Genomic DNA, 14,200 nt, shown 5'->3' on the forward strand with positions numbered 1-14,200 from the left:
TTTGCCACAAGGGGGTTACCAGGATATCTGATAATTTCTTTACACCACATCACATCGAATCACATAGGGAGCGTCTTAAATGAACAGGGAGAGCACTGCTTTCAGAAAATGTGTGAATAATGAGTCTTTTAAAGTATCTTCATTAGATGTTTGTAGACTGATGTTCTTGTTGGAATGTTTCTAACATTGTGTGGGGAAACATATTTAGTAAAAACTTGAATAAGATGAGCCAGACAATGTAGCCTAAATCTGGGAGGATCATATTACAATGCACTACTATATCATCTTCTATGGTGCCTTTCAGGTGGTGCTTTACAGACAGGATTACTGCACAGCAAAGACCTTGTACAATAAGTAAGTCTTTAGCCCAGATTTACTAATCACTAAATCAAATTGTCTGTATCTTGTATATTTTATTCCTTTTGAATTTCATATTTGCCATGAGTCCAGCCATGAGATGGTAATGCAGTGACTTTTCCTCAACTTTAATATCCAAAGCATGATGTGGAAATGAATTTGGAATTCTTTATCAAGGGACACCAGCCCTGATCATTATAGTTTCATTATACTGTGCATACTGTAGTTACCTTGATTTTACAGGGTACAAGATGATTCCCTTTTAGTGAATAATTGTGAACATATAGGCCTTTATAAATATGGAAAATAGATCATTCAGCTACAGTACATACTCAGTAATATATTAAAAGAAACAACATTATTTCATATTCAGTACTGCAATGTGTGCTCTGGAGTCTATCAAGGATACTGTGATAGCAAGGTGTGAATGCAAATCTGGAAAGCAGTGATCCACATACGTCAATATTCAGGTTGAAGCAGATCTTTAAGGAGGCTGCATATGTAACAACATACAGTAAAAGCAAAGCAAAAAGGTGCATCAAATAAAAAAACTTGAAGGAGATGGTCTGGAACAGCGAGGTTCGTGGGATTGTGGACAATAATGTGTCTCACTCAAACAATTAATTATTTCTACTTATTTCACAATTTAGCCTAAAGTTGTATCACATCTCACAGATTAAACCACAAAGAATCTTGTCAAACAGGCTTAGCAGTCATTGAATTGTGAGAAGGATTGCTGGTTATTGAGGATAATGTATGCAAGGTTTTGAGGAAGCCTAGCATTTCAAAATAATTTCTGATTATACATATGCTACTGTCGAGGCAGGAAAATATTTAAGAGAAAAAATAAATGTCTTTAAAAATGAAGACATGTTGACCAAAATGTACAGCACTTGTCACAATGTTCGTTGTGCTCATGAGGGTCCCAGTCTTCTGGATTGGGAACGCCACTGAGAGAGCTATATACAATATAAAGCTTAAATAGGAACTTGCTGAAAGGACGGCATTACCCATACCCCAACATCAAATACCTTTGGGATACCATTATCATATATGTGGAAGGAACCACAGCATGTCCAGCAAAGGCAACACAATGAATTTAGAACAAATATTGCACAGTGGTATGTGTACGGTGCTCGAATGTATTACTGATGTGTTCTTGTTTTTAACAAATGCAAAAATAATACCTCTATTTACAACAATATGTGTAATAATACGTTGGTTTACATTGTGAAAAAATCATGTTTCACACAGCTTGCTGTGATTGCTAAGTCCGAAACAAAAGAAAAGTGGCACTGTAGATAACATGTTTTGCAAAATACAGAAGACTACTGCACTAAATAACTTGTGTGTGAGTTTATTTATAATTAGATAACGGATCGTAGATTTCTTTTAACCTGATTGGTCAAAACAAGGGCTTTAATCTCTGGCAAAGGACTTTGAATGTTATCTTTCAAACTAATTAATTACTGTTCCAAATCAATCATTTCAAATAAAAAAACAAAAAAAGTTACCTGTACTTTTATTCTTTTACACATTTTACAAACAGTTCACAAACCGTGTTCGCTTTTCCGTATTTGCTTTTCTATTATACCGGTACCTGGACGCTCATAAGTTTCATGATGTTTCAATGAAGAGCCCAAGTCTGCTCAAAACAAAGGTTATCCTTGAAAGAGTGTGATGTATTACTGAAAATAAAATGCCCTACTTATGAGGCTAAACAGTTACCGTATGTTCTTTCTGTTCTACTCTCATTCCAGAACTGTGTAAACACAGTGAGCTAAAGTTTTAAATACAACCAAATAATAAAATGAGAGCTACTGTACAGTAAGAGGTAAGAACATACCACAATCTGAAATGTTTTTCTTGTTTCTAAATAGATAACCCTGTCAGTACTGGAGAACCTGTCAGCATTTGTCAATCCACTCCCATCCTTTAAGTGCCTCCAAAATTACAACTATGATAACATGCTCACAGTTTACAAGAAAACAGTTGGCATTCAAGGAGGATAATCAAACATCCATTACATTTAAACTGTATGAAGGTGAAAATATTTATACACTTTAGGATAGAGCTGTTTTGGGTTCAGTTAAACAATTCAGACATGGTTGGAACAAAGTGCTGGACTAGACATTTTAATGTTGTGCACCCCTATAGTCCTGGATTACATTTCTCTTTTAGCATTGATAAATAAATCAGGTTTTTAGCCTTATCAAACAACATAATTATTGTAATCAGCAATACATTTCTCTTTACCAAATCTAACAATTATTACTCTGTGACAACCCTTTCTCACTGGGGGTGGGAAATAGGTGTGTCTTAATTTTGCAATTATATTTATCCATAATTAAAGCGATTAAGGAACCTGCTACATGTATCATGGTCTGATTTTTATAGTCTGTTTGAAAGATATTAACAAACATTATACCATATTAATGTATTTAGAAAAGATCCATTACAAAAAAGAACCCAATTACCCCACATGAACAAGCTTTTTATTTAGAATAGTGAAAACACATACAGAACAGCATTCAATCAATTAAACTTCGTTAAACGAAAACATAACATATAATTGTTTGTGATAGAAAGGATATAACAAGTATAGTATTAATTAATTAAGACATATTTCCGAATATAAAAAAAAAAAAAAATTGCCTTGGTTTTGGCGCATCTTGAAATGTGGTATCGTTTTAGGGAAAATGTCATAACAGATCCAGGGCAGCAGTGTGGAGTAGTGGTTAGGGCTCTGGACTCTTGACCGGAGGGCTGTGGATTCAATCCCAGGTGGCGGACACTGCTGCTGTACCATTGAGCGAGGTACTTTACCTAGATTCCAGTAAAAACCCAACTGTATAAATGGGTACTTGTATGTAAAAAAAAAAATGTAATTGTATGTAAAAAATAATGTGGTATCTTGTAACAATTGTAAGTTGTCCTGGATAAAGGTGTCTGCTAAGAAATAAATAAAAATAGCTGGTGAGCTAAAATTAAAATGTCTACTGTACCAGCCTTTTGTATTAGTTCACTGGGTTTTTCCATATCACATTAGTGTAGCAGAAAATAGGCTTTAGAGCTCCTCTGTTTTAGAGACAGCTGGGATGTAGAGCATGGCAGGGACATATACAATGGAAAGTTTTATCCAGTGAAGGAGTTTGGACAATCTACACAAAAGAATGGGAGAATTGAGATAGAGACTTGCTTACTATGCCTTAGAAAATAAAGCATACTTCCCTGCCTGGGGAGATGTTTAAAAACAAATGTATCTCTCTGGTGTCTTCACTTAATCCGACACCTGTGGATTAAAACATATTTAATAACATCCTTGTGCCTCCTAGAGATACATTTTTCTCTTTTCAATATCTTTTATATGTAGTGTATAATTGTTGTTCAGTTTGTCAGGTGAGAATTACTGTGCTATTGTGGATGCCCACTTCCTGGTTTATGTGACTGTTTTGACAATTCAAACTGATTTATTTATTCAACAAAAAGAACACTACTGCACTTTGCCATATAATGAAAACTTAAAAGTGCCTTTAATTTCTCTATCTGAAGTCAAATTGCCTAAAAGATTGTTTTTATATGGCTTATTGTCAATTAAAAATATCATTTAGATAATAATATGCAATGTATAACTTGAAAAAACATACACAAGAATATGCTAAGATCAAGCCACAAAAATAGTAAACAGTCGATTCGTTTTTCTACATTATTTTCTTTGTGTTTTTTTTTTCAGTTTTGCCTTATCTATTGACAGGACAATGATGTTTAACTTCCCATGTGAATCCTACCTTTCATTTCCTCCGTTAGGGAATTATGCTTTCAATACTGAACAAGAGCTTCTGGGAGTGGAGGAATGGATTGGATTCAGAAGGGAGGTCTGACATTACATTCCTGACTTGGACACATGGAAATGAAAGAAATAATGTACAAAAAGGTAAAATGACACCACAATACTCACAATTTTATACTTATAACAAAGTTAAGGTATTTGATAAAAAATCCTTAATAAAATAAAATAGTTGTAATAGCGAAATTTTTCTCTCTTTTACACTGTATTAATTTGTATTAATTTTGTGGTCCTGTGTTTCATCTGACAAAGCCAGGTTAGTCATTGTGTACAGTCGCTCTCAAGTTTCAAGTCAGTTACTGAAGCTCATCAGTACTACAATTGTAAGAAGGAAACAGAATGAGGAAGATCATTTTTCTAATATAAATCCTTAGTCATTTGCAACCTTGTGTTGAACAAAATCAATTGGGGCCCTACTCAAAGACATGCATATTATTGTCTTTTATGCAAATTCTGATTTAGCATTAACGTTTTCAACTTTATTTGGGGGAATTTCGCAAGCTCTCAGAAACCAGGAAATTGAAGAAATGTATTTATACTCCAAGTCAAATGTTTCTAAAACAGTACTTTAGAAAACTTTAATCTCTCATGTTATTAAAATCAATGATTTAACCACATTACTGAATATACACTGTAATGATTTAACCACATTACTGAATATACACTGTCTGTAAGGCATGTATTCCTGTTGTCCAAAATGTGGGCCTAATACAACCTTTATTTTCTTAAAACACCTAGTTTGTCTGACCCAAAATTGACAAAATATCTGCAACCTATTCCAGATTTGATCTGTTTTTTCAGTAACTTTACATCAATGATTAACCCTTTAAGGACCATGATCGTGTTGCTACATTTAAAAAATATATAAACACGTGAATTTTTTGGTCCACTAAAATAAATGGCTTTACATAATCTCTATAAGTGTGGCAAAGCAGCTGAGTGGCAACAGGTGCAGGAGTGATGCAGTGTGTGAAAGAAGCAGACAGAGATAATTGTAATCTGGTTTGGAAATGTTTTTTTATATTTTTCAGGTCTGGCGACAAAACAATAATTCCCCAGCAATACACACCAATGTGTACAGCACTGGGTAAATAACACGGGAAAAGACAGTCCCAAATAATAAACAATATCCACCCCACGATAATACAGACACGGTCACCAGTCCTGGGTGCGTGCAGTAGTGCTCGTGGTGGGTGATACAAGTTTATATTTGTGACAATGGTGAAGTGCTGTCCGGTTTAGTGCTGGCCCTTGGCGACAGCTTCGAATCTGTGTTAGCCATCTAGTAATGCACAAGACAAGACAATTACAAGTCAAACAAACAAAACACTCACGGTACTTTTTACGTGCAACAGGGTCTCTCACAGTCCTTCTTAGTTTATTTACACAAACCAAAGCGAAGGAACAGATTACGATTCTCCGTCCCCTTTGATGCTGTCAGACATGACCCCTTGGTAAACGAGTGCAAACGCCTCTCCAATCTGCAGCTGCCACATCGTTTCCCTTTCGGGTCAATGCGTTATTGCAATGGATTCTCACCCCCTTCCTGGCTGGCCGATTTCCCTTGAACCCTGGGAAAGAACTGTCAGGCCAGCCCATCCAAGGAACTCTGTTCTCGCTGCTGAGCACCCTCACAAATCGGGAGGGAGATTTACAACCAAGAATCACTGTATTTCTGTCACACTGCCGTGGCGGAAACTTTGACTGCCCTTTACAATGCATGTTTTTATTTTGAATATACATATTCTATTTTTTTTTAATATACAAGCCTATTCTTATCTCTACTGGACCTGCAAGCCACCAAGTCCTTCGTTTTTGTACAAGGAATGCACCAGGGAAATTTCAGTAGGAGAGATTTCATCTTGAAGCTAACCACAGCACTTCAGCAGAAACATTTCAATCAGAAAATTGCAAAGCAGCAGCTCAACCTGGATTCAGTGCTAGAGTGACACACACAGAGAACTTTCATTTTAAATTACAAAATACATTTGTTTTTATGTTTTGTATGTACATATACCTGTTTACACAGCAGTTTCTTTTGAAATGTATATTATAATTGAAAAAGTATTATTTTTTTTTTCATTTTTTGAAGTAATGCTTTATAAGTTAGAAAATAAACCCTTTTATGTTTAATTGTTCGTTTAAATATGGCATTTCGGCTGTGCAAGTGTTTGATATGACGTGCTTCAATAAAACTTTTGAGTTGTATCCGATAGTTTTTCTTTCAATTTAATGTTTAAAATGTAACCGTCATAATGACTGCCTGTGCTGGTTTTAGGTATGAGTATAACCGCGGCGGTTAAAGGGACATCTGATGAGGACGCATGCATATTCTTTCCACTTGTTAAAAACTGCTGTATTTCTTTTTTAATAAGTCTTATAATTTGAATGCTAGTTGTGCCTTTTTGTTTAACTATTATTGGTCTTCTGTTTAAAAAAAATAAATACAAAAAAATTTTATTGTTAATGTTTTCAAAAATAAAACATCAATGCATCGATTATTGTTGATAAATACCTATACGATAATCGAATACGAAATTAGGGTGCCGATTGCACCACTAGTTTTAAGGCATCCATATCCCCCGGTTAACACAAGCACTACCGCCAGCAACTTAAACCAAAGTAACCCACACCATAATAATGAAATGTATATTAACATCTCACTCTCGCCCAAGTCAACCTATAGAAACAGGCATATTAAACAAACAGATGATGCTGCAGGGCTTAAAAAAATGACCAGCCCTAAGCTGGAGGGAAAGACCTGTCAATAATAAAAGACATAAGCCAATGGGGCGGGGATAAACATGTCATAAATCAATTGAAGGGGCAGTGCTTAGGGACCATAAATCAATCGCTCAGTGGTGTAATAAAGGCATTCTGACACCAGGTATCATGCCTTTACTACTCTTGTGTTATTTGCTTATGTTATCTCACCGAGGTTGCTGTCTACTGAGTTTAACTTTTCATTTTAAATTTAAACAGTAAACTTAAAACAGCTAAATTACCATTGTGCCTTGTGCAAATAAATATAGACATTAATATCTGGGGTGCCAGGATCATATTTAATCTACCAATATTAATATTAGTTTTCAACAAAACTGACACTAGGACATAGTAGTAAACCCACATTAAACAAGTTACCCCTACTACAATTTCTGTGCCCCAGGGAACAATCACAACTACAAAATTATTGAGCATAGAGCAATTTATTGACCCCCACAAAAGAAAAGGGAAGAAAGCAAGCTTGATATATTGCACTGTAACACATATTACACCTAATTACCCACACACTTAACAGCAATAAACTAATTAACCTTTTCCCCACACAGGTAAGTATACATACTGTAAATTTTTAGTTTTATAGAAAACATTCTTTCCCAGCAATATTAAAGTTTCTAAACTCTGGGTAACCAATCTGCAAATTCCTTACTTTATGGACCCTGACAGCTAAATATGCAGTACATTTCTTTCTCTGCAATCACTGTAATTTCACAGGGAAATAAGTTACAGCTTTTACTTGAATGACAAGTTATAAAATAGCGAAACGCCAACCATTCACTGTTGCATTCAGAAACAGTTTGTCACAAGCACGGTCAGTTGCAATGCATTGCATGTAAAGAAGATGATATATAGTAGCCAAACACAATTTAACAACCGTCCTGTTTTTCTCTCCTCTTTTCACCCATTAGTAAGTTACACATTTGCATTACTTTTAAATCACAGTTTTGTGTCTTCACACATGCAAGAGCAAGAAAGTAACCTGAAGAACGGCACATCCTACAGTAAAGTGACCCCTAACCTCATGCTTGGGTGTTTGGTTGATCGTTTTTCTTAGCAGACCACAGCAATCTGTTTTTTATATTTTTGGCCATTGTACTGTTGTGTCTGAATTGTTTAATGTAAGTTTATGCCAGTTTACTGTATTATGTTGTTTGTTATGGAAGATGATTGGATACAAGTTTTTTTTTGTCTTTCCATTAACTTGAACTAATGTAAGCCAAGCTGTTAATGGGATGTAGTATGTTGTGTTTAGTGTTTTCTTGTGGCAGTTTAGAAGCCTTGCTTTTATGTATTTGCCCAATTGACTTCTCTCCTCTCTCATATTACTGTATGTTGTTTCGGTGCCCTTTACCAATTTGGTAAAATGGCCTAGGGATAATTTTTGTGGTGAAGCAAAAAATACAGCTTGCTATCTAGACAAAGCATGTGTAATCTGCAGTGGGTTCTTCCATTGTGTGATAAACATAGATTGTAAATGTTGTTTTTTAGCTGTCAATCAAATATGTTGCATCATATTTTATCTATGAATATTTTTAATTAACTGCTATGATAGGTTATGTTCTGTAAAACTAGAGTAGACAGATCTGGAAGTAACTTACCCTCTAATTTTAACACTGAGAGAGTGTGGCAAAGTGGTTTGCAGTGCGCAGGTGTAGAGGTGATGCGGTAAACAAGTAATAAAACACGTAAGTTCATGGTCCAAACAATGTTTTATTTGATCCCGTTTGTAATCCAGGTCGTTATGACCGCAAATAATAATCCCAGGCAATACACAACAATGTCACGCTCCCTTGGTTAGTGAGTGCAACCATTTCAAATCCAATCCACGGTTGCCACATCACTTCCCTTCTGGGGCGATAACTTGATTTACCGTAGCTCCACTCCCTTTCTAGATGGCCGACTTCCACCTTCCCCTGGAATGAACTGTCAGACTATCTAGTCCGTGGCACTCTGTTCCCTTTACACAGTGCCCTCACAGGTCGGGAGGGAGATTTACAACCAAGATTCATTCTTTCTCTGTCATAGAGAGTAAAATGCATTTTCAGGGGGTAAAATGCAACATTACCTTGAAGTCATGAGTAATCTAGATAAATATTGTATAATCTGTAATGGTTTAATGGGGTAGGCATTAAAAACGAGCCTTCAATTTTAACTGCAATGTTACTTTGAACTACTGTACAACCTCAGCGCATTTGTTTCAAGGTATCACACGACTCTGCAAATTAATTACGTTACTTATATTTCAACATTAAAATCTTAAACTCTGTGAACATGTTAAAACTTCAATATAAAGCCATACAGATAAATACAATACGGAAATGCATTGATAAGTTATAAACAGTTTGTTTGATATTATAGGTGCCTTTTTTAGCGGTTGCCTCTGACGATAGTCAGTTGGATTTGTAGCTGGACTTAACCTTCAACCTGTGTATTTCTTATTCTTACTGGCTGCAAAGACAACAGGGCTAGCCAGAGATTGTTTGATTGGTTGGTTTTTCTTGTGTAAAGTTTCCTAGTAACTGAAGACATTGTATTCTGGGAGATGTAGTTAGTGGAAGTTTTAGGCGAGGCAGACAAGCTGTGCAGCAAAATTGCTATGCATATTTTTACGTGTTAAATTTAAATTGAGTAGTATTTATGATTTATTAATGCATAAAAATGGCTGGTACGCAGCTTATCTGGACGGCTGCCTACACATTCACCTTTCAACACCCAGCATTTATAGAAGTCTACTATCATATAATAAGCTTTGTACCTGATTTTACATAACCAGCTTAATGGTAAAGTTGGGTGTTTTACAGAATGCACAGCACGATACTAACTAGAAAGGTCAGTATGAAGAAGCAAACACTGATTTCAACTGGAATTGTTACGTTTTTCAGTGCAAGTATATGTCATTTCTATTTATTAAAGTGTCTTAAACAGAAAGCATGGAAGTGAAATTCCATGTGCCCAGCTATCAAGCTCCAGTATTATGGTATTGTAACATGTTAGGCTTGCAATAACACGATAGGAATCAATAGCCCACTTGTGGCAAAGCAGGAGCTCTGCCTGTAAATAGTGTTGGTATTTAAGAACATAAGAACATAAAGTTTACAAATGAGAGGAGGCCTTTCGGCCCATCTTGCTTGTTTGGTTGTTTGTAGCTTATTGATCCCAGAATCTCATCAAGCAGCTTCTTGAAGGATCCCAGGGTGTCGGCTTCAACAACATTACTGAGGAGTTGGTTCCAGACCCTCAAAATTCTCGGTGTAAAAAAGTGCCTCCTATTTTCTGTTCTGAATATCCCTTTATCTAATCTCCATTTGTGACCCCTGGTTCTTGTTTCTTTTTCAGGTTGAAAAAGTCCCTTGGGTCGACATTGTCAATACCTTTTAGAATTTTGAATGCTTGAATCAGATCGCTGTGTAGTCTTCTTCATTCAAGACTGAATAGATTCAATTCTTTAAGCCTGTCTGCATATGACATGCCTTTTAAACCCGGAATAATTCTGGTCACCCTTCTTTGCACTCTTTCTAGAGCAGCAATATCCTTTTTTGTAGCGAGGATTTGTGTGTTTTGGTGGTGGTTGGCAGGGATGGGGTTAATTCCTGTCCCTTCCAAAACATGCAAGAATGTGGCTGCTCTCAAATTGAATAATTGGTGATAATTGGTAGCCACATCCTATAAAAGGAGAGACCAGGGTTCCAGACTACCAGGGAGCTGGAACAAAGAAAAGGTACTGTATGTATACTTTAAGAATATGTATGTATGTATGTATGTATGTATGTATGTATGTATGTATGTATGTATGTATGTATGTATGTATGTATGTATGTATGTATGTATGTATGTATGTATGTATGTGATATTTGGCCGTCCAATTTATTACGTTTAGTTAGGACTCCTGGAAGGCATTTTAGGTTTTTGCTTTGTTTATTTTATTTTGTGTTTAAAGTAAACATACAGACCTGCCATGTTTAAAAACCTACCTGTGTTGTTGGAGTACTGTTTTTTTTACACAAAAAGACAAGTGAAGACAGTCCTACATGTGGCAAGCTCAAGCCAGTTTGTCACACCACTATTAGTTTTAAACCTCCCAAACAAAATGTTAATAAAATTGGTGAAGTAGACACTGCATGTCAAAACAGCCTTTTCCAGTTTTGCAGCCTGCTACATAAACTATCAAAATTGTGTAATTTATCGCTCTGTTTGATCATTTCAACTGTTAATATGTAATGAATTATGTTTAAAATGGCATCTTAGTTAATACAATGTTTTACAGCCTGGCAACTTACAGTTTTGCTCCCAGGTCTTTCAAACGTGTGTTCTGCTGCATCCAGTATGGGGGTGTGGCTTCCAAGAACATCTGGAGGCAACATGTAGACACTGGTCTGTTTTTTGCTCACTATTTGCAGCAATCACATTTTTTATTTAGGTCGATTAGTTTTTAAGTAAGAAATATATATTGTTCTTGAATTGATAGTGTCCCAGATGCCCCTAGATGCAGCAGGTGGTGGTGGGAGCTCATTTTCACACATCACTCCATAAACATTTTATCATAATATTCTTTCTGTCTCTTGCAATAGCAGTAATCTCATGATATAACATTTTAAACCTTTCCCATTCAAACAATCTATCAAGTAAGGGTGTGCTGATACTTTCAGAGTAATTGCCTTTAAGAAGTATTTCTCAGCAGATATTAAATTAATCAAAACACACCAATTTATTAATGTGTTGATTTTCAAACAAGAAAACCTGCCCTTCCCTCACCTTTACAAAGGAGTACCAATCAATGGCAATTGACTTCCACATTGTTTTTCCATTTGTTCGAGGCACTGATTATTTTAATGCTGTCCTGCCACACCAGGGCTGTAATCTGACCATGAAAATGTGTTGCAAAACTAGCAGATGCAATTGACTTGTCATGAAAATGTAACCTTTCCTTAACCTAACACAAGCTACCACTGTGGAAACTGGGATATGAATTTCTTTGTCTAGTTTAATCAGAGAACACCTTGCCCAGGACTACTCGGTACAATTCACTGCAGAGTTGGTGAAATTTCTAAGGAATCTAAATAAAGATTTTTTTTATATCAAATGGATAAAAGGTAAGACAAATAATTGCTTATTAAATATAAATGAGTTTTAGTTATAGTTTGATTGTGGCTGCATTGTTTTGTGTTGAGTAATTAACATATTTTTATCCCATTTAATTAATAAGAACTTACAATTTTTTAAAGGCAATTACTCAGAAAATACAAGCATAGACATACCCCTATCATCCAGTGTTACATGTGTTCTTCAGCTTGAAGATAAATTAAGCTCTTATTTCAAAATTTGAATGAACACAGAATTCCAAACATTCTCACATTAAGAACATAGTAGCTATCATGAAATTAACCAAAGTACAGTATTACAATGCATGTAAAACAGAAAATAGTGTTGCCCAAAAAAAGAAAGTAAAAAATCACAGCTGCTCCATGCCATTTCTTCTCCTATCAATTTCAGTAACTGTCAGCCAGGCTTTTATAACTTCGCCAGCTACCTGTCTTTGAACTTCTTAAGTTAAAGGAGATGTTCAAGCTAAGCCATGTATGATGTCATGCTGTAGTACCCTGTAGGACTCTGAAAGCAACTTTAAAAAACCCCACTAAGTTAGAAGGGGGAGGGGGCTGTATTCACTGGTCAAGCAATTGTTCTTTGAAATAAATGAAGTAAGTTACTGCTATGACACAATGACTGAGAAAGTCTCAAACAGTTTCAATTTTGGGGATACTTGGCACTTTTAGGTTCAATATGAGTCATCAAAACCATAGCATGCAGGTGCCAGCAGAGTTGACTTTCATATCAGAAGAGCTATGCAAGACTTTAAAATGTTATTAAACATATGGAAGGGTGGAAGGGTGGTGGGCAATTCACTGACATACACGGGAGACAGAAGTTTTATTTGCAACACCGCACTGGTGCCCAGTTTTATTGTTTTCTTTTGGCTCTATTTTTCTCTTTAGTCTGCAGAGGGCGCTGTTGTCTGTGGCCTGAGTAACGACAACGGTAGTCAGGCCCACAGTAATACCAATACAGGTACAGACCAATGTTTTAGCACTCACAGGTGCTCAAAAGAATAATGAAAACAAACGGCGAAAGATAAAGGGAAAATAAAACACAGTAATAAAACTACAAAATAAAGGTGCTGCACTCAGCAGCGTTTCCCCAACCATCGCTATCCGCACGGCCCGGGTCCCCGTCCTACGCTCACCCGTCCTCTCAACCTGATTGTACTGTTCCGGGTTCTGCCCGCTACTAAAAATTTCATTTTCTTTTTAATTAATTTGTTGTTGTGCTCGGTTCGTTTCGTCTTAGAGGGGCAGGCTGAGGGAACACCAGAGCATTATCTTATAGGGTGAGCAATCCCCCAATGCCTGCCTCTCAGCCACTCAGAGAGAGGGAAAGCCAACACACCCTCTTCCCCACCTCTCTGTGTCACTGCCATGACTGACAGGCGGTTCTACGAGGCTGCTGCCCCCTTCCTGCAGTACCACGCATGCGCCAGACAGTCAGCATAGACCTCCCCTGTTACAGGCAGGAATGGCTTTGTGGTGACGTCGGACCAGGAAATACAGAGACACAGTACTGTGACTGTAATGCGCTGGTGCATGGATTTATTGTAAATTATAAAATAAAAAGGTTGAACAAAAGACAAACACTTATACAAAAGAAAATGGCACAATGGCCAAAATACAGATAAACAAAACACTGACACCAAACCCCAAAACAAGTATGGAGCTGCAATTGCTTACTGTTTTTTCCTTAATTCTCTTTAATCCACGTCTCTCTCCCATCCAGCTGTATCGAGACTCGACTGCTAATCAATCATTCAACTGAGTCCAGTCAACAGTCTGCACGTGAACCATTTGTGCATTACCTTATATATATATTATATTATTATACATTATATATATATATGGGCATATGTGTATATATATATATATATATATATATATATATATATATATATATATATAATTATAAACACACCCGTGCTACATAACCCAAACTATACAGAATAAACAAAATACACCCAGAGGGGGGCGGGTGGCCTCATGTCTCCCTCTATCACTGGGGACTGGTGCAGCTCTCCTTCAGTCTCTGGGGACTGGTGCAGCTCCCCTTCTTCATCCGGAAGGGGGCAGTCCACTGACCAATGCCCAGGCTGTCCACAGACACGGCACCATT

Source organism: Acipenser ruthenus, chromosome 7 (genome assembly GCF_902713425.1).
Source record: "Acipenser ruthenus chromosome 7, fAciRut3.2 maternal haplotype, whole genome shotgun sequence".
Taxonomy (NCBI): Eukaryota; Metazoa; Chordata; class Actinopteri; order Acipenseriformes; family Acipenseridae; genus Acipenser; species Acipenser ruthenus.